Source organism: Denticeps clupeoides, chromosome 4 (assembly GCF_900700375.1).
Source record: "Denticeps clupeoides chromosome 4, fDenClu1.1, whole genome shotgun sequence".
Classification (NCBI taxonomy): domain Eukaryota; kingdom Metazoa; phylum Chordata; class Actinopteri; order Clupeiformes; family Denticipitidae; genus Denticeps; species Denticeps clupeoides.
The window spans coordinates 35,327,307-35,350,196 of NC_041710.1; the positions used below are offsets into that span (position 1 = coordinate 35,327,307).

Consider the following 22,890-nt stretch of genomic DNA (forward strand, 5'->3'; position numbering starts at 1 on the left):
TTTTTTTCTTTCATGACAATCAGCTTCAAACTGTATGCTAACATAAAAAAATTATTGCAGAGTACATCCTTAGAATTATATTTTCAGATCATTTCATTAAATGTTCCTGTATAAGAATTGAAAATGATCACATGTAAAGTGCATTTGAGGTAGGTTCCACCAAGAGTTGAACTCAGATCACTGGATTCAAAGTCCAGAGTGCCATTACACCATGGAACCTACCACTGAGCAAGCGATTGTCATTGTGATAAACTGCAGCAAAAAACATGGAGCACACAATGAAATGCGTCCTCTGGGTTTAACTCATCACCCTTAGTGAGTGTTGGGCAGCCATGAAAAGCTTCTGGTGAGCAGTGTGTGGGGACGGTACTTTGCAGTTGCACATTGGTCGTGAACCTAGACTGATGTCTTCTTACAGCTGTGAATTGCATCAATTGGCTGCTAAACATGCTGGGAACACAAGCATGTCTAGCATACATTTCTTGCTTAAGCGTCCAACAACAAACTTCAGAGTAAGGCCACACTGAGTTTTGAACTCAAGTCATTGGATTCAGAGCAGTAACCATCACAGCATGGAACCCCATGACGTTTTTACTTAATGATGGTGACTTACAATTTCACCAAAAAAAAAGATCAGCTCAGTAAGAAAATCCCGACCACAGTCAGGCTTTTTCCATGAATTCAAGAAGAACAAGTATGTAAACAGGCTTTGAACCTGCACAAGGAGATCCCATTGGTTTAAAAGTCAGACTCTTTAACCACATAGACATCAAAAGCAAAGACGAGACAAAAGTGCAACTGTTAAGTTATTGATTCTTTTAGAAAGGAGTTGATTTAAAAATATTAGCGGCTGGTACATATAAAGTTAGTGAAACTGCATAAGTGTGAGACTTTTTCATTAACTAAAAATGAGCCACTGATACCTATTGAAATCATTCACTTATGCCATTTCACTAACTTTGTATGTGTCGGTGAGGTCGGTTGCCATCACGACTGCTCCGACCGAGTTTAGTTTGTTTTTGTGTTTTAAACTTTTTTTCAACAAACCTACACCGGCAAAACCACCACCATGGAGCACATTAATTACAATAAAGACACTCTTGTTTCTATTAGTATACAATGCACTTACAATTCGAAGACTTTAACTGCTTTCCCGGATCCCAGCTGGCCGAGTGAAATCCTGAGGAAGAACAAAGGACGTGACGTGAAGCAGCGGCCCCGGGGGAAACGAGCGTCAGGAACAGGCTGAGGGCCCGTGCACACAGCACACCTCTACCTAGCATCCTGCTCGCCAACGTCCATTCACTGGAGAACAAGCTCGATGACCTCAGAGCCAGGGTAAAGTTCCAGAAAGACATCCGGGACTGCAACCTCCTCTGCTTCACCCAGCAGTGCCGGACCACGCCATCCAGCCGGCTGAGTTCTTCTCGGTCCACCGCATGGACAGGACATGCGACTTGGGGAAGACACAGGGAAGCGGCGTGTGTTTGATGGTAAATAACAGCTGGTGCAACAGCGTTGTCCCTCTTACATACTCGTGCTCACCGAATACGGAACTATTGTCCATTAAATGTCGTCCCTTTTACCTTCCTCGGGACTTCACATCGGTTGTCATCAGCGCCGCTTACATCCCACTGAAAGCGGACACAGACACTGCCTTATGTGAGCTGCAGGAGGCGCTCACAGAGCACCAAACACAGCACTGGGATGCTGCGCTTATTGTGGCAGGAGATTTTAATAATGCCAGCCTCAAACGCGCAGCGCCAAACTTTAATCAGCACGTCACCTGCCCCACCAAGGGCGAGAGGACACTGGACCATTGTTACACAACAATAAAGGTCAGATAGAGCATATATAGAGCAATAAAGGAACTGAATAGATTAGGCGAGGTTGTCCGGCCCTCGGCCTTAAGGTGCGAAGCACCCTGATGTCAGTTTAATATCTGATATGTCCCCCCGCGTGGGACTACATATTAAGCAAATTTTTAGAACAGGGAGTTGGCAAAGGGGCTTTCTATAACCGCTCCACGCATCGACCCAGTAAGGCAGTGCCTCTGGAAGGTGTGCATTTTATCTGTTGTGTTGCAAATAAAAGCTTACCACTCCAACTTTTTGCCTTTTCTCCATCATAATTTGACAGTAAAGCAGGAGTTTTCACTCTTTGATACGTTTTCAAGACAATTTTTTTTAAGTCCAAGATTTTCAAGCAGCAATTTCTTGGGGCCATACCTGCTGAAGAACGCCCGATCTCATCTGAACTGGGAAGCTAAGAAGGCTTGGGCCTGGTTACTACTTTGATGGGAGACTCGCTGGCAACACCAGGTGCTGTAAGCTTTAACAATTGAAAAACTTTTTTAAATAAAGTTTTTTACATCGCTTTGTTAGCTTTTTAAAATAAGTAAAGAGGTATTTTCACTCTGTAATGTTTTGAAAGCCCCTTTTGTTTAAAGTCCAAGATTTTCAAGCACAGTTTGCTCACAGCCATACCAGCTGAAGAACGCCCAATCTTGTCTGATCTCGGAAGCTAAGAAGGCTTGGACCTGGTTAGTACCTGGATGGGAGACTGCCTGGTAATTCCAGGTGCTTTGAGCTTTAACTATTGAAACATTTTTTAAAATGAAGTTGTTTACATCGCTTTGTTGCCTTTTTTTTTAAAGTAAGTTAAGGGGTATTATCATTCTTTGTAATGTTTTGAAAGCCCCTTTTGTTTAAAGTCCAAGATTTTCAAGCGCAGTTTGCTCACAGCCATACCAGCTGAAGAACGCCCAATCTCGTCTGATCTCAGAAGCTAAGAAGGCTTGGGCCTGGTTAGTACTTGGATGGGAGACTGCCTGGGAATACAGCTGCTGTGAGCTTTAAAGATTGAAAAACTTTTTTAAATGAAGTTATTTACATCACTGTGTTAGCTTTTTTTCAAATTAAGTTAAGGGGTATTTTCACTCTTTGAGACTTTTTCCCGCCTTTTTTTTTTTTTTTTTACAAACTTCTCTTCAAGTTACTGTGTCTTTGCGTGCTCTAGGTCAATCATTCAGAGACTTGGCTTTGGAGTGGGGTGGAGCTAAATCGATTAGGTGGGGTTGTCCGGCCCTCAGCCTTAAGGTGCGACGCACCCTGATGTCTGTTTAATATCTGATAGGTCCCCCAGCGTGGGACTACATATTAAGCGGATTTTTAGAACAGGGAGTCGGCAAAGGGGCTTGCTCCATCCGCTCCACGCATCGACCCAGTACTGCATTGGCTCTGGAAGGTGTGCACTTTAATTGTTGTGTTGCAAATAAAAACTTACAACACAAAGCTTTTGCCTTTTCTCCATCATAATTTGACAGTAAAGCGGGAGTTTTCACTTTTTGATATGTTTTCAAGCGCCTTTGGTTTAAAGTTCAGAATTTTCAAGCAGAGTTTGCTTACGGCCATACCAGCTGAAGAACGCCCAATCTCGTCTGAACTGGGAAGCTAAGAAGGCTTGGGCCTGGTTAGTACTTGGATGGGAGACTCCCTGTCAACACCAGGTGCTGTAAGCTTTAACAATTGAAAAACTTTTTTAAATGAAGTTTTTTACATCGCTTGGTTAGCTTTTTAAAAATAAGTTAAGAGGTATTTTCACTCTGTAATGTTTTGAAAGCTCCTTTTGTTTAAAGTCCAAGATTTTCAAGCACAGTTTGCTCACAGCCATACCAGCTGAAGAACGCCCAATCTCGTCTGATCTCAGAAGCTAAGAAGGCTTGGACCTGGTTAGTACCTGGATGGGAGACTGCCTGGGAATACAGCTGCTGTGAGCTTTAAAGATTGAAAAACTTTTTTAAATGAAGTTATTTACATCACTGTGTTAGCTTTTTTTCAAATTAAGTTAAGGGGTATTTTCACTCTTTGAGACTTTTTCCCGCCTTTTTTTTTTTTTACAAACTTCTCTTCAGGTTTCTGTGTCTTTGCGTGCTCTACGTCAATCATTCAGAGACTTGGCTTTGGAGTGGGGTGGAGCTAAATCGATTAGGTGGGGTTGTCCGGCCCTCAGCCTTAAGGTGCGACGCACCCTGATGTCTGTTTAATATCTGATAGGTCCCCCAGCGTGGGACTACATATTAAGCGGATTTTTAGAACCAGGAGTCGGCAAAAGGGCTTGCTCCATCCGCTCCACGCATCGACCCAGTACTGCATTGGCTCTGGAAGATGTGCACTTTAATTGTTGTGTTGCAAATAAAAACTTACAACACAAAGCTTTTGCCTTTTCTCCATCATAATTTGACAGGGAAGCGGGAGTTTTCACTTTTTGATATGTTTTCAAGCGCCTTTGGTTTAAAGTTCAGAATTTTCAAGCAGAGTTTGCTTACGGCCATACCAGCTGAAGAACGCCCGATCTCGTCTGAACTGGGAAGCTAAGAAGGCTTGGGCCTGGTTAGTACTTGGATGAGAGACTCCCTGGCAACACCAGGTGCTGTAAGCTTTAACAATTGAAAAACTTTTTTAAACGAAGTTTTTTACATCGCTTTGTTAGCTTTTTTAAAATAAGTTAAGAGGTATTTTCACTCTGTAATGTTTTGAAAGCCCCTTTTGTTTAAAGTCCAAGATTTTCAAGCACAGTTTGCTCACAGCCATACCAGCTGAAGAACGCCCAATCTCGTCTGATCTCAGAAGCTAAGAAGGCTTGGACCTGGTTAGTACCTGGATGGGAGACTGCCTGGTAATTCCAGGTGCTTTGAGCTTTAACAATTGAAAAACTTTTTTAAATGAAGTTGTTTACCTCGCTTTGTTGCCTTTTTTTTAAAGTAAGTTAAGGGGTATTATCATTCTTTGTAATGTTTTGAAAGCCCCTTTTGTTTAAAGTCCAAGATTTTCAAGCACAGCTTGCTCACAGCCATACCAGCTGAAGAACGCCCAATCTCGTCTGATCTCAGAAGCTAAGAAGGCTTGGGCCTGGTTAGTACTTGGATGGGAGACTACCTGGGAATACCAGGTGCTGTAAGCTTTAACTATTGAAAAACTTTTCAAATGAAAGTATTTACATGGCTTTGTTAGCTTTTTTGCCTTTTCTCCATCATAATTTGATAGTAAAGCGGGAGTTTTCGCACTTTATAATGTTTTCAAAGTCCTTTTGTTTAAAGTCCAAGATTTTCAAGCAGAGTTTGCTTACGGACATGCCAGCTGAAGATTGCCCAATCTTGTCTGATCTCAGAAGCTAAGAAGGCTTGGGCCTGGTTAGTACTTGGATGGGAGACTACATGGGAATGCCAGGTGCTTTAACTATTGTAAAACTTTTAAAATGAAAGTATTTACATCACTTTGTTAACTTTTTTAAAATAAGTTAAGGGGTACTTTCTTTCTTTAGTATGTTTTCCCGCCTTTTTCTTTTTTTTTTTTTTTTTTTTTAAACTTCTCTTCAGGTTTCTTTGTCTGTGTGTGCTCTACAACGATCATTTACAGGCTTGGCTATGGAGTGGGGTGGAGCTGAATCGATTAGGTGGGGTTTTCCAGCCCTCGGCCTTCAGGTGCTACGCACCCTGATGTCAATTTAATATCTGATATGTCATATTAAGCGGATTTTTATAACAGGGAGTCGGCAATAGGGCCTGCTCCATCCGCTTCATTCATCGACCCAGTATTGCATTGCCTCTAGAAGGTGTGCACTTTAGTTGTTTTGCAAATAAAAGCTTACCACTCCAACTTTTTGCCTTTTCTCCATCATAATTTGACAGTAAAGCGGGAGTTTTCACTCTTTGATATGTGTTCAAGCCCCTTTGGTTTAAAGTTCAAGATTTTCAAGCAGCGTTTGTGTACGGACAAACCAGCTGAAGAATGCCCAATCTTGTCTGATCTCAGAAGCTAAGAAGGCTTGGGCCTGGTTATTACTTGGATGGGAGACTACCTGGGAATACCAGGTGCTGTAAGCTTTAACTATTGAAAAACTTTTCAAATGAAAGTATTTACATGGCTTTGTTAGCTTTTTTTGCCTTTTCTCCATCATAATTTGACAGTAAAGCGGGAGTTTTCGCACTTTATAATGTTTTCAAAGTCCCTTTTGGTTTAAAGTTCAAGATTTTCAAGCAGAGTTTGTGTACGGACAAACCAGCTGAAGAATGCCCAATCTTGTCTGATCTCAGAAGCTAAGAAGGCTTGGGCCTGGTTAGTACTTGGATGGGAGACTACATGGGAATACCAGGTGCTGTAAGCTTTAACTATTGAAAAACTTTTAAAATGAAAGTATTTACATGGCTTTGTTAGCTTTTTTTGCCTTTTCTCCATCATAATTTGATAGTAAAGCGGGAGTTTTCGCACTTTATAATGTTTTCAAAGTCCTTTTGTTTAAAGTCCAAGATTTTCAAGCAGAGTTTGCTTACGGACATGCCAGCTGAAGATTGCCCAATCTTGTCTGATCTCAGAAGCTAAGAAGGCTTGGGCCTGGTTAGTACTTGGATGGGAGACTACATGGGAATGCCAGGTGCTTTAACTATTGTAAAACTTTTAAAATGAAAGTATTTACATCACTTTGTTAACTTTTTTAAAATAAGTTAAGGGGTACTTTCTTTCTTTAGTATGTTTTCCCGCCTTTTTTCTTTTTTTTTTTTTTTTTTTTTAAACTTCTCTTCAGGTTTCTTTGTCTGTGTGTGCTCTACAACGATCATTTACAGGCTTGGCTATGGAGTGGGGTGGAGCTGAATCGATTAGGTGGGGTTTTCCAGCCCTCGGCCTTCAGGTGCTACGCACCCTGATGTCAATTTAATATCTGATATGTCATATTAAGCGGATTTTTATAACAGGGAGTCGGCAATAGGGCCTGCTCCATCCGCTTCATTCATCGACCCAGTATTGCATTGCCTCTAGAAGGTGTGCACTTTAGTTGTTTTGCAAATAAAAGCTTACCACTCCAACTTTTTGCCTTTTCTCCATCATAATTTGTCAGTAAAGCGGGAGTTTTCACTCTTTGATATGTGTTCAAGCCCCTTTGGTTTAAAGTTCAAGATTTTCAAGCAGCGTTTGTGTACGGACAAACCAGCTGAAGAATGCCCAATCTTGTCTGATCTCAGAAGCTAAGAAGGCTTGGGCCTGGTTATTACTTGGATGGGAGACTACCTGGGAATACCAGGTGCTGTAAGCTTTAACTATTGAAAAACTTTTCAAATGAAAGTATTTACATGGCTTTGTTAGCTTTTTTTGCCTTTTCTCCATCATAATTTGATAGTAAAGCGGGAGTTTTCGCACTTTATAATGTTTTCAAAGTCCTTTTGTTTAAAGTCCAAGATTTTCAAGCAGAGTTTGCTTACGGACATGCCAGCTGAAGATTGCCCAATCTTGTCTGATCTCAGAAGCTAAGAAGGCTTGGGCCTGGTTAGTACTTGGATGGGAGACTACATGGGAATGCCAGGTGCTTTAACTATTGTAAAACTTTTAAAATGAAAGTATTTACATCACTTTGTTAACTTTTTTAAAATAAGTTAAGGGGTACTTTCTTTCTTTAGTATGTTTTCCCGCCTTTTTTCTTTTTTTTTTTTTTTTTTTTTTAAACTTCTCTTCAGGTTTCTTTGTCTGTGTGTGCTCTACAACGATCATTTACAGGCTTGGCTATGGAGTGGGGTGGAGCTGAATCGATTAGGTGGGGTTTTCCAGCCCTCGGCCTTCAGGTGCTACGCACCCTGATGTCAATTTAATATCTGATATGTCATATTAAGCGGATTTTTATAACAGGGAGTCGGCAATAGGGCCTGCTCCATCCGCTTCATTCATCGACCCAGTATTGCATTGCCTCTAGAAGGTGTGCACTTTAGTTGTTTTGCAAATAAAAGCTTACCACTCCAACTTTTTGCCTTTTCTCCATCATAATTTGACAGTAAAGCGGGAGTTTTCACTCTTTGATATGTGTTCAAGCCCCTTTGGTTTAAAGTTCAAGATTTTCAAGCAGCGTTTGTGTACGGACAAACCAGCTGAAGAATGCCCAATCTTGTCTGATCTCAGAAGCTAAGAAGGCTTGGGCCTGGTTATTACTTGGATGGGAGACTACCTGGGAATACCAGGTGCTGTAAGCTTTAACTATTGAAAAACTTTTCAAATGAAAGTATTTACATGGCTTTGTTAGCTTTTTTTGCCTTTTCTCCATCATAATTTGACAGTAAAGCGGGAGTTTTCGCACTTTATAATGTTTTCAAAGCCCTTTTGGTTTAAAGTTCAAGATTTTCAAGCAGAGTTTGTGTACGGACAAACCAGCTGAAGAATGCCCAATCTTGTCTGATCTCAGAAGCTAAGAAGGCTTGGGCCTGGTTAGTACTTGGATGGGAGACTACATGGGAATACCAGGTGCTGTAAGCTTTAACTATTGAAAAACTTTTAAAATGAAAGTATTTACATGGCTTTGTTAGCTTTTTTTGCCTTTTCTCCATCATAATTTGATAGTAAAGCGGGAGTTTTCGCACTTTATAATGTTTTCAAAGTCCTTTTGTTTAAAGTCCAAGATTTTCAAGCAGAGTTTGCTTACGGACATGCCAGCTGAAGATTGCCCAATCTTGTCTGATCTCAGAAGCTAAGAAGGCTTGGGCCTGGTTAGTACTTGGATGGGAGACTACATGGGAATGCCAGGTGCTTTAACTATTGTAAAACTTTTAAAATGAAAGTATTTACATCACTTTGTTAACTTTTTTAAAATAAGTTAAGGGGTACTTTCTTTCTTTAGTATGTTTTCCCGCCTTTTTTCTTTTTTTTTTTTTTTTTTTTTTTAAACTTCTCTTCAAGTTTCTTTGTCTGTGTGTGCTCTACAACGATCATTTACAGGCTTGGCTATGGAGTGGGGTGGAGCTGAATCGATTAGGTGGGGTTTTCCAGCCCTCGGCCTTCAGGTGCTACGCACCCTGATGTCAATTTAATATCTGATATGTCATATTAAGCGGATTTTTATAACAGGGAGTCGGCAATAGGGCCTGCTCCATCCGCTTCATTCATCGACCCAGTATTGCATTGCCTCTAGAAGGTGTGCACTTTAGTTGTTTTGCAAATAAAAGCTTACCACTCCAACTTTTTGCCTTTTCTCCATCATAATTTGACAGTAAAGCGGGAGTTTTCACTCTTTGATATGTGTTCAAGCCCCTTTGGTTTAAAGTTCAAGATTTTCAAGCAGCGTTTGTGTACGGACAAACCAGCTGAAGAATGCCCAATCTTGTCTGATCTCAGAAGCTAAGAAGGCTTGGGCCTGGTTATTACTTGGATGGGAGACTACCTGGGAATACCAGGTGCTGTAAGCTTTAACTATTGAAAAACTTTTCAAATGAAAGTATTTACATGGCTTTGTTAGCTTTTTTTGCCTTTTCTCCATCATAATTTGACAGTAAAGCGGGAGTTTTCGCACTTTATAATGTTTTCAAAGCCCTTTTGGTTTAAAGTTCAAGATTTTCAAGCAGAGTTTGTGTACGGACAAACCAGCTGAAGAATGCCCAATCTTGTCTGATCTCAGAAGCTAAGAAGGCTTGGGCCTGGTTAGTACTTGGATGGGAGACTACATGGGAATACCAGGTGCTGTAAGCTTTAACTATTGAAAAACTTTTAAAATGAAAGTATTTACATGGCTTTGTTAGCTTTTTTTGCCTTTTCTCCATCATAATTTGATAGTAAAGCGGGAGTTTTCGCACTTTATAATGTTTTCAAAGTCCTTTTGTTTAAAGTCCAAGATTTTCAAGCAGAGTTTGCTTACGGACATGCCAGCTGAAGATTGCCCAATCTTGTCTGATCTCAGAAGCTAAGAAGGCTTGGGCCTGGTTAGTACTTGGATGGGAGACTACATGGGAATGCCAGGTGCTTTAACTATTGTAAAACTTTTAAAATGAAAGTATTTACATCACTTTGTTAACTTTTTTAAAATAAGTTAAGGGGTACTTTCTTTCTTTAGTATGTTTTCCCGCCTTTTTTCTTTTTTTTTTTTTTTTTTTTTAAACTTCTCTTCAGGTTTCTTTGTCTGTGTGTGCTCTACAACGATCATTTACAGGCTTGGCTATGGAGTGGGGTGGAGCTGAATCGATTAGGTGGGGTTTTCCAGCCCTCGGCCTTCAGGTGCTACGCACCCTGATGTCAATTTAATATCTGATATGTCATATTAAGCGGATTTTTATAACAGGGAGTCGGCAATAGGGCCTGCTCCATCCGCTTCATTCATCGACCCAGTATTGCATTGCCTCTAGAAGGTGTGCACTTTAGTTGTTTTGCAAATAAAAGCTTACCACTCCAACTTTTTGCCTTTTCTCCATCATAATTTGTCAGTAAAGCGGGAGTTTTCACTCTTTGATATGTGTTCAAGCCCCTTTGGTTTAAAGTTCAAGATTTTCAAGCAGCGTTTGTGTACGGACAAACCAGCTGAAGAATGCCCAATCTTGTCTGATCTCAGAAGCTAAGAAGGCTTGGGCCTGGTTATTACTTGGATGGGAGACTACCTGGGAATACCAGGTGCTGTAAGCTTTAACTATTGAAAAACTTTTCAAATGAAAGTATTTACATGGCTTTGTTAGCTTTTTTTGCCTTTTCTCCATCATAATTTGACAGTAAAGCGGGAGTTTTCGCACTTTATAATGTTTTCAAAGCCCTTTTGGTTTAAAGTTCAAGATTTTCAAGCAGAGTTTGTGTACGGACAAACCAGCTGAAGAATGCCCAATCTTGTCTGATCTCAGAAGCTAAGAAGGCTTGGGCCTGGTTAGTACTTGGATGGGAGACTACATGGGAATACCAGGTGCTGTAAGCTTTAACTATTGAAAAACTTTTAAAATGAAAGTATTTACATAGCTTTGTTAGCTTTTTTTGCCTTTTCTCCATCATTATTTGATAGTAAAGCGGGAGTTTTCGCACTTTAAAGTGTTTTCAAAGTCCTTTTGTTTAAAGTCCAAGATTTTCAAGCAGAGTTTGCTTACGGACATGCCAGCTGAAGATTGCCCAATCTTGTCTGATCTCAGAAGCTAAGAAGGCTTGGGCCTGGTTAGTACTTGGATGGGAGACTACATGGGAATGCCAGGTGCTTTAACTATTGTAAAACTTTTAAAATGAAAGTATTTACATCACTTTGTTAACTTTTTTAAAATAAGTTAAGGGGTACTTTCTTTCTTTAGTATGTTTTCCCGCCTTTTTTTTTTTTTTTTTTTTTTTTTTTTTAAACTTCTCTTCAAGTTTCTTTGTCTGTGTGTGCTCTACAACGATCATTTACAGGCTTGGCTATGGAGTGGGGTGGAGCTGAATCGATTAGGTGGGGTTTTCCAGCCCTCGGCCTTCAGGTGCTACGCACCCTGATGTCAATTTAATATCTGATATGTCATATTAAGCGGATTTTTATAACAGGGAGTCGGCAATAGGGCCTGCTCCATCCGCTTCATTCATCGACCCAGTATTGCATTGCCTCTAGAAGGTGTGCACTTTAGTTGTTTTGCAAATAAAAGCTTACCACTCCAACTTTTTGCCTTTTCTCCATCATAATTTGTACAGTAAAGCGGGAGTTTTCACTCTTTGATATGTGTTCAAGCCCCTTTGGTTTAAAGTTCAAGATTTTCAAGCAGCGTTTGTGTACGGACAAACCAGCTGAAGAATGCCCAATCTTGTCTGATCTCAGAAGCTAAGAAGGCTTGGGCCTGGTTATTACTTGGATGGGAGACTACCTGGGAATACCAGGTGCTGTAAGCTTTAACTATTGAAAAACTTTTCAAATGAAAGTATTTACATGGCTTTGTTAGCTTTTTTTGCCTTTTCTCCATCATAATTTGACAGTAAAGCGGGAGTTTTCGCACTTTATAATGTTTTCAAAGCCCTTTTGGTTTAAAGTTCAAGATTTTCAAGCAGAGTTTGTGTACGGACAAACCAGCTGAAGAATGCCCAATCTTGTCTGATCTCAGAAGCTAAGAAGGCTTGGGCCTGGTTAGTACTTGGATGGGAGACTACATGGGAATACCAGGTGCTGTAAGCTTTAACTATTGAAAAACTTTTAAAATGAAAGTATTTACATGGCTTTGTTAGCTTTTTTTGCCTTTTCTCCATCATAATTTGATAGTAAAGCGGGAGTTTTCGCACTTTATAATGTTTTCAAAGTCCTTTTGTTTAAAGTCCAAGATTTTCAAGCAGAGTTTGCTTACGGACATGCCAGCTGAAGATTGCCCAATCTTGTCTGATCTCAGAAGCTAAGAAGGCTTGGGCCTGGTTAGTACTTGGATGGGAGACTACATGGGAATGCCAGGTGCTTTAACTATTGTAAAACTTTTAAAATGAAAGTATTTACATCACTTTGTTAACTTTTTTAAAATAAGTTAAGGGGTACTTTCTTTCTTTAGTATGTTTTCCCGCCTTTTTTTTTTTTTTTTTTTTTTTTTTTTTAAACTTCTCTTCAGGTTTCTTTGTCTGTGTGTGCTCTACAACGATCATTTACAGGCTTGGCTATGGAGTGGGGTGGAGCTGAATCGATTAGGTGGGGTTTTCCAGCCCTCGGCCTTCAGGTGCTACGCACCCTGATGTCAATTTAATATCTGATATGTCATATTAAGCGGATTTTTATAACAGGGAGTCGGCAATAGGGCCTGCTCCATCCGCTTCATTCATCGACCCAGTATTGCATTGCCTCTAGAAGGTGTGCACTTTAGTTGTTTTGCAAATAAAAGCTTACCACTCCAACTTTTTGCCTTTTCTCCATCATAATTTGACAGTAAAGCGGGAGTTTTCACTCTTTGATATGTGTTCAAGCCCCTTTGGTTTAAAGTTCAAGATTTTCAAGCAGCGTTTGTGTACGGACAAACCAGCTGAAGAATTCCCAATCTTGTCTGATCTCAGAAGCTAAGAAGGCTTGGGCCTGGTTATTACTTGGATGGGAGACTACCTGGGAATACCAGGTGCTGTAAGCTTTAACTATTGAAAAACTTTTCAAATGAAAGTATTTACATGGCTTTGTTAGCTTTTTTTGCCTTTTCTCCATCATAATTTGACAGTAAAGCGGGAGTTTTCGCACTTTATAATGTTTTCAAAGCCCTTTTGGTTTAAAGTTCAAGATTTTCAAGCAGAGTTTGTGTACGGACAAACCAGCTGAAGAATGCCCAATCTTGTCTGATCTCAGAAGCTAAGAAGGCTTGGGCCTGGTTAGTACTTGGATGGGAGACTACATGGGAATACCAGGTGCTGTAAGCTTTAACTATTGAAAAACTTTTCAAATGAAAGTATTTACATGGCTTTGTTAGCTTTTTTTGCCTTTTCTCCATCATAATTTGATAGTAAAGCGGGAGTTTTCGCACTTTATAATGTTTTCAAAGTCCTTTTGGTTTAAAGTTCAAGATTTTCAAGCAGAGTTTGTGTACGGACAAACCAGCTGAAGAATGCCCAATCTTGTCTGATCTCAGAAGCTAAGAAGGCTTGGGCCTGGTTAGTACTTGGATGGGAGACTACATGGGAATACCAGGTGCTGTAAGCTTTAACTATTGAAAAACTTTTAAAATGAAAGTATTTACATGGCTTTGTTAGCTTTTTTTGCCTTTTCTCCATCATAATTTGATAGTAAAGCGGGAGTTTTCGCACTTTATAATGTTTTCAAAGTCCTTTTGTTTAAAGTCCAAGATTTTCAAGCAGAGTTTGCTTACGGACATGCCAGCTGAAGATTGCCCAATCTTGTCTGATCTCAGAAGCTAAGAAGGCTTGGGCCTGGTTAGTACTTGGATGGGAGACTACATGGGAATGCCAGGTGCTTTAACTATTGTAAAACTTTTAAAATGAAAGTATTTACATCACTTTGTTAACTTTTTTAAAATAAGTTAAGGGGTACTTTCTTTCTTTAGTATGTTTTCCCGCCTTTTTTCTTTTTTTTTTTTTTTTTTTTTTTAAACTTCTCTTCAGGTTTCTTTGTCTGTGTGTGCTCTACAACGATCATTTACAGGCTTGGCTATGGAGTGGGGTGGAGCTGAATCGATTAGGTGGGGTTTTCCAGCCCTCGGCCTTCAGGTGCTACGCACCCTGATGTCAATTTAATATCTGATATGTCATATTAAGCGGATTTTTATAACAGGGAGTCGGCAATAGGGCCTGCTCCATCCGCTTCATTCATCGACCCAGTATTGCATTGCCTCTAGAAGGTGTGCACTTTAGTTGTTTTGCAAATAAAAGCTTACCACTCCAACTTTTTGCCTTTTCTCCATCATAATTTGTACAGTAAAGCGGGAGTTTTCACTCTTTGATATGTGTTCAAGCCCCTTTGGTTTAAAGTTCAAGATTTTCAAGCAGCGTTTGTGTACGGACAAACCAGCTGAAGAATGCCCAATCTTGTCTGATCTCAGAAGCTAAGAAGGCTTGGGCCTGGTTATTACTTGGATGGGAGACTACCTGGGAATACCAGGTGCTGTAAGCTTTAACTATTGAAAAACTTTTCAAATGAAAGTATTTACATGGCTTTGTTAGCTTTTTTTGCCTTTTCTCCATCATAATTTGACAGTAAAGCGGGAGTTTTCGCACTTTATAATGTTTTCAAAGCCCTTTTGGTTTAAAGTTCAAGATTTTCAAGCAGAGTTTGTGTACGGACAAACCAGCTGAAGAATGCCCAATCTTGTCTGATCTCAGAAGCTAAGAAGGCTTGGGCCTGGTTAGTACTTGGATGGGAGACTACATGGGAATACCAGGTGCTGTAAGCTTTAACTATTGAAAAACTTTTAAAATGAAAGTATTTACATGGCTTTGTTAGCTTTTTTTGCCTTTTCTCCATCATAATTTGATAGTAAAGCGGGAGTTTTCGCACTTTATAATGTTTTCAAAGTCCTTTTGTTTAAAGTCCAAGATTTTTCAAGCAGAGTTTGCTTACGGACATGCCAGCTGAAGATTGCCCAATCTTGTCTGATCTCAGAAGCTAAGAAGGCTTGGGCCTGGTTAGTACTTGGATGGGAGACTACATGGGAATGCCAGGTGCTTTAACTATTGTAAAACTTTTAAAATGAAAGTATTTACATCACTTTGTTAACTTTTTTTAAAATAAGTTAAGGGGTACTTTCTTTCTTTAGTATGTTTTCCCGCCTTTTTTTTTTTTTTTTTTTTTTTTTTAAACTTCTCTTCAGGTTTCTTTGTCTGTGTGTGCTCTACAACGATCATTTACAGGCTTGGCTATGGAGTGGGGTGGAGCTGAATCGATTAGGTGGGGTTTTCCAGCCCTCGGCCTTCAGGTGCTACGCACCCTGATGTCAATTTAATATCTGATATGTCATATTAAGCGGATTTTTATAACAGGGAGTCGGCAATAGGGCCTGCTCCATCCGCTTCATTCATCGACCCAGTATTGCATTGCCTCTAGAAGGTGTGCACTTTAGTTGTTTTGCAAATAAAAGCTTTTTTTGCCTTTTCTCCATCATAATTTGACAGTAAAGCGGGAGTTTTCGCACTTTATAATGTTTTCAAAGCCCTTTTGGTTTAAAGTTCAAGATTTTCAAGCAGAGTTTGTGTACGGACAAACCAGCTGAAGAATGCCCAATCTTGTCTGATCTCAGAAGCTAAGAAGGCTTGGGCCTGGTTAGTACTTGGATGGGAGACTACCTGGGAATACCAGGTGCTGTAAGCTTTAACTATTGAAAAACTTTTCAAATGAAAGTATTTACATGGCTTTGTTAGCTTTTTTTGCCTTTTCTCCATCATAATTTGATAGTAAAGCGGGAGTTTTCGCACTTTATAATGTTTTCAAAGTCCTTTTGTTTAAAGTTCAAGATTTTCAAGCAGAGTTTGTGTACGGACAAACCAGCTGAAGAATGCCCAATCTTGTCTGATCTCAGAAGCTAAGAAGGCTTGGGCCTGGTTAGTACTTGGATGGGAGACTACATGGGAATACCAGGTGCTGTAAGCTTTAACTATTGAAAAACTTTTAAAATGAAAGTATTTACATGGCTTTGTTAGCTTTTTTTGCCTTTTCTCCATCATAATTTGATAGTAAAGCGGGAGTTTTCGCACTTTATAATGTTTTCAAAGTCCTTTTGTTTAAAGTCCAAGATTTTCAAGCAGAGTTTGCTTACGGACATGCCAGCTGAAGATTGCCCAATCTTGTCTGATCTCAGAAGCTAAGAAGGCTTGGGCCTGGTTAGTACTTGGATGGGAGACTACATGGGAATGCCAGGTGCTTTAACTATTGTAAAACTTTTAAAATGAAAGTATTTACATCACTTTGTTAACTTTTTTAAAATAAGTTAAGGGGTACTTTCTTTCTTTAGTATGTTTTCCCGCCTTTTTTCTTTTTTTTTTTTTTTTTTTTTTTTTAAACTTCTCTTCAGGTTTCTTTGTCTGTGTGTGCTCTACAACGATCATTTACAGGCTTGGCTATGGAGTGGGGTGGAGCTGAATCGATTAGGTGGGGTTTTCCAGCCCTCGGCCTTCAGGTGCTACGCACCCTGATGTCAATTTAATATCTGATATGTCATATTAAGCGGATTTTTATAACAGGGAGTCGGCAATAGGGCCTGCTCCATCCGCTTCATTCATCGACCCAGTATTGCATTGCCTCTAGAAGGTGTGCACTTTAGTTGTTTTGCAAATAAAAGCTTACCACTCCAACTTTTTGCCTTTTCTCCATCATAATTTGTCAGTAAAGCGGGAGTTTTCACTCTTTGATATGTGTTCAAGCCCCTTTGGTTTAAAGTTCAAGATTTTCAAGCAGCGTTTGTGTACGGACAAACCAGCTGAAGAATGCCCAATCTTGTCTGATCTCAGAAGCTAAGAAGGCTTGGGCCTGGTTATTACTTGGATGGGAGACTACCTGGGAATACCAGGTGCTGTAAGCTTTAACTATTGAAAAACTTTTCAAATGAAAGTATTTACATGGCTTTGTTAGCTTTTTTTGCCTTTTCTCCATCATTATTTGATAGTAAAGCGGGAGTTTTCGCACTTTATAGTGTTTTCAAAGTCCTTTTGTTTAAAGTCCAAGATTTTCAAGCAGAGTTTGCTTACGGACATGCCAGCTGAAGATTGCCCAATCTTGTCTGATCTCAGAAGCTAAGAAGGCTTGGGCCTGGTTAGTACTTGGATGGGAGACTACATGGGAATACCAGGTGCTGTAAGCTTTAACTATTGAAAATCTTTAAAATGAAAGTATTTACATGGCTTTGTTAGCTTTTTTTTGCCTTTTCTCCATCATAATTTGATAGTAAAGCGGGAGTTTTCGCACTTTATAATGTTTTCAAAGTCCTTTTGTTTAAAGTCCAAGATTTTCAAGCAACGTTTGTGTACGGACAAACCAGCTGAAGAATGCCCAATCTTGTCTGATCTCAGAAGCTAAGAAGGCTTGGGCCTGGTTATTACTTGGATGGGAGACTACCTGGGAATACCAGGTGCTGTAAGCTTTAACTATTGAAAAACTTTTCAAATGAAAGTATTTACATGGCTTTGTTAGCTTTTTTTGCCTTTTCTCCATCATAATTTGACAGTAAAGCGGGAGTTTTCGCACTTTATAATGTTTTCAAAGCCCTTTTGGTTTAAAGTTCAAGATTTTCAAGCAGAGTTTGTGTACGGACAAACCAGCTGAAGAATGCCCAATCTTGTCTGATCTCAGAAGCTAAGAAGGCTTGGGCCTGGTTAGTACTTGGATGGGAGACTACATGGGAATACCAGGTGCTGTAAGCTTTAACTATTGAAAACTTTTAAAATGAAAGTATTTACATGGCTTTGTTAGCTTTTTTTGCCTTTTCTCCATCATAATTTGATAGTAAAGCGGGAGTTTTCGCACTTTATAATGTTTTCAAAGTCCTTTTGTTTAAAGTCCAAGATTTTCAAGCAGAGTTTGCTTACGGACATGCCAGCTGAAGATTGCCCAATCTTGTCTGATCTCAGAAGCTAAGAAGGCTTGGGCCTGGTTAGTACTTGGATGGGAGACTACATGGGAATGCCAGGTGCTTTAACTATTGTAAAACTTTTAAAATGAAAGTATTTACATCACTTTGTTAACTTTTTTAAAATAAGTTAAGGGGTACTTTCTTTCTTTAGTATGTTTTCCCGCCTTTTTTCTTTTTTTTTTTTTTTTTTTTTTTTAAACTTCTCTTCAAGTTTCTTTGTCTGTGTGTGCTCTACAACGATCATTTACAGGCTTGGCTATGGAGTGGGGTGGAGCTGAATCGATTAGGTGGGGTTTTCCAGCCCTCGGCCTTCAGGTGCTACGCACCCTGATGTCAATTTAATATCTGATATGTCATATTAAGCGGATTTTTATAACAGGGAGTCGGCAATAGGGCCTGCTCCATCCGCTTCATTCATCGACCCAGTATTGCATTGCCTCTAGAAGGTGTGCACTTTAGTTGTTTTGCAAATAAAAGCTTACCACTCCAACTTTTTGCCTTTTCTCCATCATAATTTGTCAGTAAAGCGGGAGTTTTCACTCTTTGATATGTGTTCAAGCCCCTTTGGTTTAAAGTTCAAGATTTTCAAGCAGCGTTTGTGTACGGACAAACCAGCTGAAGAATGCCCAATCTTGTCTGATCTCAGAAGCTAAGAAGGCTTGGGCCTGGTTATTACTTGGATGGGAGACTACCTGGGAATACCAGGTGCTGTAAGCTTTAACTATTGAAAAACTTTTCAAATGAAAGTATTTACATGGCTTTGTTAGCTTTTTTTGCCTTTTCTCCATCATAATTTGACAGTAAAGCGGGAGTTTTCGCACTTTATAATGTTTTCAAAGCCCTTTTGGTTTAAAGTTCAAGATTTTCAAGCAGAGTTTGTGTACGGACAAACCAGCTGAAGAATGCCCAATCTTGTCTGATCTCAGAAGCTAAGAAGGCTTGGGCCTGGTTAGTACTTGGATGGGAGACTACATGGGAATACCAGGTGCTGTAAGCTTTAACTATTGAAAATCTTTTAAAATGAAAGTATTTACATGGCTTTGTTAGCTTTTTTTTGCCTTTTCTCCATCATAATTTGATAGTAAAGCGGGAGTTTTCGCACTTTATAATGTTTTCAAAGCCTTTTGGTTTAAAGTTCAAGATTTTCAAGCAGCGTTTGTGTACGGACAAACCAGCTGAAGAATGCCCAATCTTGTCTGATCTCAGAAGCTAAGAAGGCTTGGGCCTGGTTAGTACTTGGATGGGAGACTACCTGGGAATACCAGGTGCTGTAAGCTTTAACTATTGAAAAACTTTTCAAATGAAAGTATTTACATGGCTTTGTTAGCTTTTTTTGCCTTTTCTCCATCATAATTTGACTAGTAAAGCGGGAGTTTTCGCACTTTATAATGTTTTCAAAGCCCTTTTGGTTTAAAGTTCAAGATTTTCAAGCAGAGTTTGTGTACGGACAAACCAGCTGAAGAATGCCCAATCTTGTCTGATCTCAGAAGCTAAGAAGGCTTGGGCCTGGTTAGTACTTGGATGGGAGACTACATGGGAATACCAGGTGCTGTAAGCTTTAACTATTGAAAATCTTTTAAAATGAAAGTATTTACATGGCTTTGTTAGCTTTTTTTGCCTTTTCTCCATCATAATTTGATAGTAAAGCGGGAGTTTTCGCACTTTATAATGTTTTCAAAGTCCTTTTGTTTAAAGTCCAAGATTTTCAAGCAGAGTTTGCTTACGGACATGCCAGCTGAAGATTGCCCAATCTTGTCTGATCTCAGAAGCTAAGAAGGCTTGGGCCTGGTTAGTACTTGGATGGGAGACTACATGGGAATGCCAGGTGCTTTAACTATTGTAAAACTTTTAAAATGAAAGTATTTACATCACTTTGTTAACTTTTTTAAAATAAGTTAAGGGGTACTTTCTTTCTTTAGTATGTTTTCCCGCCTTTTTTCTTTTTTTTTTTTTTTTTTTTTTTTAAACTTCTCTTCAGGTTTCTTTGTCTGTGTGTGCTCTACAACGATCATTTACAGGCTTGGCTATGGAGTGGGGTGGAGCTGAATCGATTAGGTGGGGTTTTCCAGCCCTCGGCCTTCAGGTGCTACGCACCCTGATGTCAATTTAATATCTGATATGTCATATTAAGCGGATTTTTATAACAGGGAGTCGGCAATAGGGCCTGCTCCATCCGCTTCATTCATCGACCCAGTATTGCATTGCCTCTAGAAGGTGTGCACTTTAGTTGTTTTGCAAATAAAAGCTTACCACTCCAACTTTTTGCCTTTTCTCCATCATAATTTGTCAGTAAAGCGGGAGTTTTCACTCTTTGATATGTGTTCAAGCCCCTTTGGTTTAAAGTTCAAGATTTTCAAGCAGCGTTTGTGTACGGACAAACCAGCTGAAGAATGCCCAATCTTGTCTGATCTCAGAAGCTAAGAAGGCTTGGGCCTGGTTATTACTTGGATGGGAGACTACCTGGGAATACCAGGTGCTGTAAGCTTTAACTATTGAAAAACTTTTCAAATGAAAGTATTTACATGGCTTTGTTAGCTTTTTTTTGCCTTTTCTCCATCATAATTTGACAGTAAAGCGGGAGTTTTCGCACTTTATAATGTTTTCAAAGCCCTTTTGGTTTAAAGTTCAAGATTTTCAAGCAGAGTTTGTGTACGGACAAACCAGCTGAAGAATGCCCAATCTTGTCTGATCTCAGAAGCTAAGAAGGCTTGGGCCTGGTTAGTACTTGGATGGGAGACTACATGGGAATACCAGGTGCTGTAAGCTTTAACTATTGAAAAACTTTTAAAATGAAAGTATTTACATGGCTTTGTTAGCTTTTTTTGCCTTTTCTCCATCATAATTTGATAGTAAAGCGGGAGTTTTCGCACTTTATAATGTTTTCAAAGTCCTTTTGTTTAAAGTCCAAGATTTTCAAGCAGAGTTTGCTTACGGACATGCCAGCTGAAGATTGCCCAATCTTGTCTGATCTCAGAAGCTAAGAAGGCTTGGGCCTGGTTAGTACTTGGATGGGAGACTACATGGGAATGCCAGGTGCTTTAACTATTGTAAAACTTTTAAAATGAAAGTATTTACATCACTTTGTTAACTTTTTTAAAATAAGTTAAGGGGTACTTTCTTTCTTTAGTATGTTTTCCCGCCTTTTTTCTTTTTTTTTTTTTTTTTTTTTTTTAAACTTCTCTTCAAGTTTCTTTGTCTGTGTGTGCTCTACAACGATCATTTACAGGCTTGGCTATGGAGTGGGGTGGAGCTGAATCGATTAGGTGGGGTTTTCCAGCCCTCGGCCTTCAGGTGCTACGCACCCTGATGTCAATTTAATATCTGATATGTCATATTAAGCGGATTTTTATAACAGGGAGTCGGCAATAGGGCCTGCTCCATCCGCTTCATTCATCGACCCAGTATTGCATTGCCTCTAGAAGGTGTGCACTTTAGTTGTTTTGCAAATAAAAGCTTACCACTCCAACTTTTTGCCTTTTCTCCATCATAATTTGTCAGTAAAGCGGGAGTTTTCACTCTTTGATATGTGTTCAAGCCCCTTTGGTTTAAAGTTCAAGATTTTCAAGCAGCGTTTGTGTACGGACAAACCAGCTGAAGAATGCCCAATCTTGTCTGATCTCAGAAGCTAAGAAGGCTTGGGCCTGGTTATTACTTGGATGGGAGACTACCTGGGAATACCAGGTGCTGTAAGCTTTAACTATTGAAAACTTTTCAAATGAAAGTATTTACATGGCTTTGTTAGCTTTTTTTGCCTTTTCTCCATCATAATTTGACAGTAAAGCGGGAGTTTTCGCACTTTATAATGTTTTCAAAGCCCTTTTGGTTTAAAGTTCAAGATTTTCAAGCAGAGTTTGTGTACGGACAAACCAGCTGAAGAATGCCCAATCTTGTCTGATCTCAGAAGCTAAGAAGGCTTGGGCCTGGTTAGTACTTGGATGGGAGACTACATGGGAATACCAGGTGCTGTAAGCTTTAACTATTGAAAAACTTTTAAAATGAAAGTATTTACATGGCTTTGTTAGCTTTTTTTGCCTTTTCTCCATCATAATTTGATAGTAAAGCGGGAGTTTTCGCACTTTATAATGTTTTCAAAGTCCTTTTGTTTAAAGTCCAAGATTTTCAAGCAGAGTTTGCTTACGGACATGCCAGCTGAAGATTGCCCAATCTTGTCTGATCTCAGAAGCTAAGAAGGCTTGGGCCTGGTTAGTACTTGGATGGGAGACTACATGGGAATGCCAGGTGCTTTAACTATTGTAAAACTTTTAAAATGAAAGTATTTACATCACTTTGTTAACTTTTTTAAAATAAGTTAAGGGGTACTTTCTTTCTTTAGTATGTTTTCCCGCCTTTTTTTTTTTTTTTTTTTTTTTTTTTTTTTAAACTTCTCTTCAAGTTTCTTTGTCTGTGTGTGCTCTACAACGATCATTTACAGGCTTGGCTATGGAGTGGGGTGGAGCTGAATCGATTAGGTGGGGTTTTCCAGCCCTCGGCCTTCAGGTGCTACGCACCCTGATGTCAATTTAATATCTGATATGTCATATTAAGCGGATTTTTATAACAGGGAGTCGGCAATAGGGCCTGCTCCATCCGCTTCATTCATCGACCCAGTATTGCATTGCCTCTAGAAGGTGTGCACTTTAGTTGTTTTGCAAATAAAAGCTTACCACTCCAACTTTTTGCCTTTTCTCCATCATAATTTGTCAGTAAAGCGGGAGTTTTCACTCTTTGATATGTGTTCAAGCCCCTTTGGTTTAAAGTTCAAGATTTTCAAGCAGCGTTTGTGTACGGACAAACCAGCTGAAGAATGCCCAATCTTGTCTGATCTCAGAAGCTAAGAAGGCTTGGGCCTGGTTATTACTTGGATGGGAGACTACCTGGGAATACCAGGTGCTGTAAGCTTTAACTATTGAAAAACTTTTCAAATGAAAGTATTTACATGGCTTTGTTAGCTTTTTTTGCCTTTTCTCCATCATAATTTGACAGTAAAGCGGGAGTTTTCGCACTTTATAATGTTTTCAAAGTCCTTTTGGTTTAAAGTTCAAGATTTTCAAGCAGAGTTTGTGTACGGACAAACCAGCTGAAGAATGCCCAATCTTGTCTGATCTCAGAAGCTAAGAAGG

General features: G+C 39.5%; 1 non-coding gene and 27 pseudogenes across 1 annotated transcript; all 28 read left to right on the forward strand.

Annotated features, from left to right (window-relative positions):
- The first annotated feature begins 1,890 nt into the window (after positions 1-1,890).
- On the forward strand, positions 1,891-2,073 carry LOC114789412 (U2 spliceosomal RNA). The gene has a single exon (XR_003749666.1). It is a non-coding gene; the product is annotated as a U2 spliceosomal RNA (small nuclear RNA).
- Positions 2,074-2,214: 141 nt separating this feature from the next.
- LOC114789463 (uncharacterized) lies at positions 2,215-2,333 on the forward strand (annotated as a pseudogene).
- Positions 2,334-2,472: 139 nt separating this feature from the next.
- On the forward strand, positions 2,473-2,591 carry LOC114789441 (uncharacterized; annotated as a pseudogene).
- A 145-nt stretch (positions 2,592-2,736) lies between these two features.
- On the forward strand, positions 2,737-2,854 carry LOC114789406 (uncharacterized; annotated as a pseudogene).
- Positions 2,855-3,087: 233 nt separating this feature from the next.
- Positions 3,088-3,259, forward strand: LOC114789410 (uncharacterized; annotated as a pseudogene).
- Positions 3,260-3,401: 142 nt separating this feature from the next.
- LOC114789383 (uncharacterized) lies at positions 3,402-3,520 on the forward strand (annotated as a pseudogene).
- A 140-nt stretch (positions 3,521-3,660) lies between these two features.
- Positions 3,661-3,778, forward strand: LOC114789429 (uncharacterized; annotated as a pseudogene).
- Positions 3,779-4,007: 229 nt separating this feature from the next.
- On the forward strand, positions 4,008-4,179 carry LOC114789411 (uncharacterized; annotated as a pseudogene).
- Positions 4,180-4,321: 142 nt separating this feature from the next.
- Positions 4,322-4,440, forward strand: LOC114789389 (uncharacterized; annotated as a pseudogene).
- Positions 4,441-4,580: 140 nt separating this feature from the next.
- LOC114789443 (uncharacterized) lies at positions 4,581-4,699 on the forward strand (annotated as a pseudogene).
- Positions 4,700-4,843: 144 nt separating this feature from the next.
- LOC114789380 (uncharacterized) lies at positions 4,844-4,962 on the forward strand (annotated as a pseudogene).
- A 1,084-nt stretch (positions 4,963-6,046) lies between these two features.
- Positions 6,047-6,165, forward strand: LOC114789464 (uncharacterized; annotated as a pseudogene).
- A 2,010-nt stretch (positions 6,166-8,175) lies between these two features.
- On the forward strand, positions 8,176-8,294 carry LOC114789465 (uncharacterized; annotated as a pseudogene).
- Positions 8,295-9,381: 1,087 nt separating this feature from the next.
- LOC114789466 (uncharacterized) lies at positions 9,382-9,500 on the forward strand (annotated as a pseudogene).
- A 1,085-nt stretch (positions 9,501-10,585) lies between these two features.
- Positions 10,586-10,704, forward strand: LOC114789467 (uncharacterized; annotated as a pseudogene).
- Positions 10,705-11,791: 1,087 nt separating this feature from the next.
- Positions 11,792-11,910, forward strand: LOC114789468 (uncharacterized; annotated as a pseudogene).
- A 1,086-nt stretch (positions 11,911-12,996) lies between these two features.
- LOC114789470 (uncharacterized) lies at positions 12,997-13,115 on the forward strand (annotated as a pseudogene).
- A 161-nt stretch (positions 13,116-13,276) lies between these two features.
- On the forward strand, positions 13,277-13,395 carry LOC114789471 (uncharacterized; annotated as a pseudogene).
- Positions 13,396-14,483: 1,088 nt separating this feature from the next.
- On the forward strand, positions 14,484-14,602 carry LOC114789472 (uncharacterized; annotated as a pseudogene).
- A 795-nt stretch (positions 14,603-15,397) lies between these two features.
- LOC114789460 (uncharacterized) lies at positions 15,398-15,516 on the forward strand (annotated as a pseudogene).
- Positions 15,517-15,676: 160 nt separating this feature from the next.
- LOC114789473 (uncharacterized) lies at positions 15,677-15,795 on the forward strand (annotated as a pseudogene).
- Positions 15,796-16,883: 1,088 nt separating this feature from the next.
- On the forward strand, positions 16,884-17,002 carry LOC114789444 (uncharacterized; annotated as a pseudogene).
- Positions 17,003-17,442: 440 nt separating this feature from the next.
- On the forward strand, positions 17,443-17,561 carry LOC114789474 (uncharacterized; annotated as a pseudogene).
- A 1,087-nt stretch (positions 17,562-18,648) lies between these two features.
- Positions 18,649-18,767, forward strand: LOC114789366 (uncharacterized; annotated as a pseudogene).
- A 161-nt stretch (positions 18,768-18,928) lies between these two features.
- On the forward strand, positions 18,929-19,047 carry LOC114789461 (uncharacterized; annotated as a pseudogene).
- A 162-nt stretch (positions 19,048-19,209) lies between these two features.
- Positions 19,210-19,328, forward strand: LOC114789367 (uncharacterized; annotated as a pseudogene).
- A 1,089-nt stretch (positions 19,329-20,417) lies between these two features.
- Positions 20,418-20,536, forward strand: LOC114789368 (uncharacterized; annotated as a pseudogene).
- Positions 20,537-21,623: 1,087 nt separating this feature from the next.
- LOC114789369 (uncharacterized) lies at positions 21,624-21,742 on the forward strand (annotated as a pseudogene).
- The last annotated feature ends 1,148 nt before the right edge of the window (positions 21,743-22,890 follow it).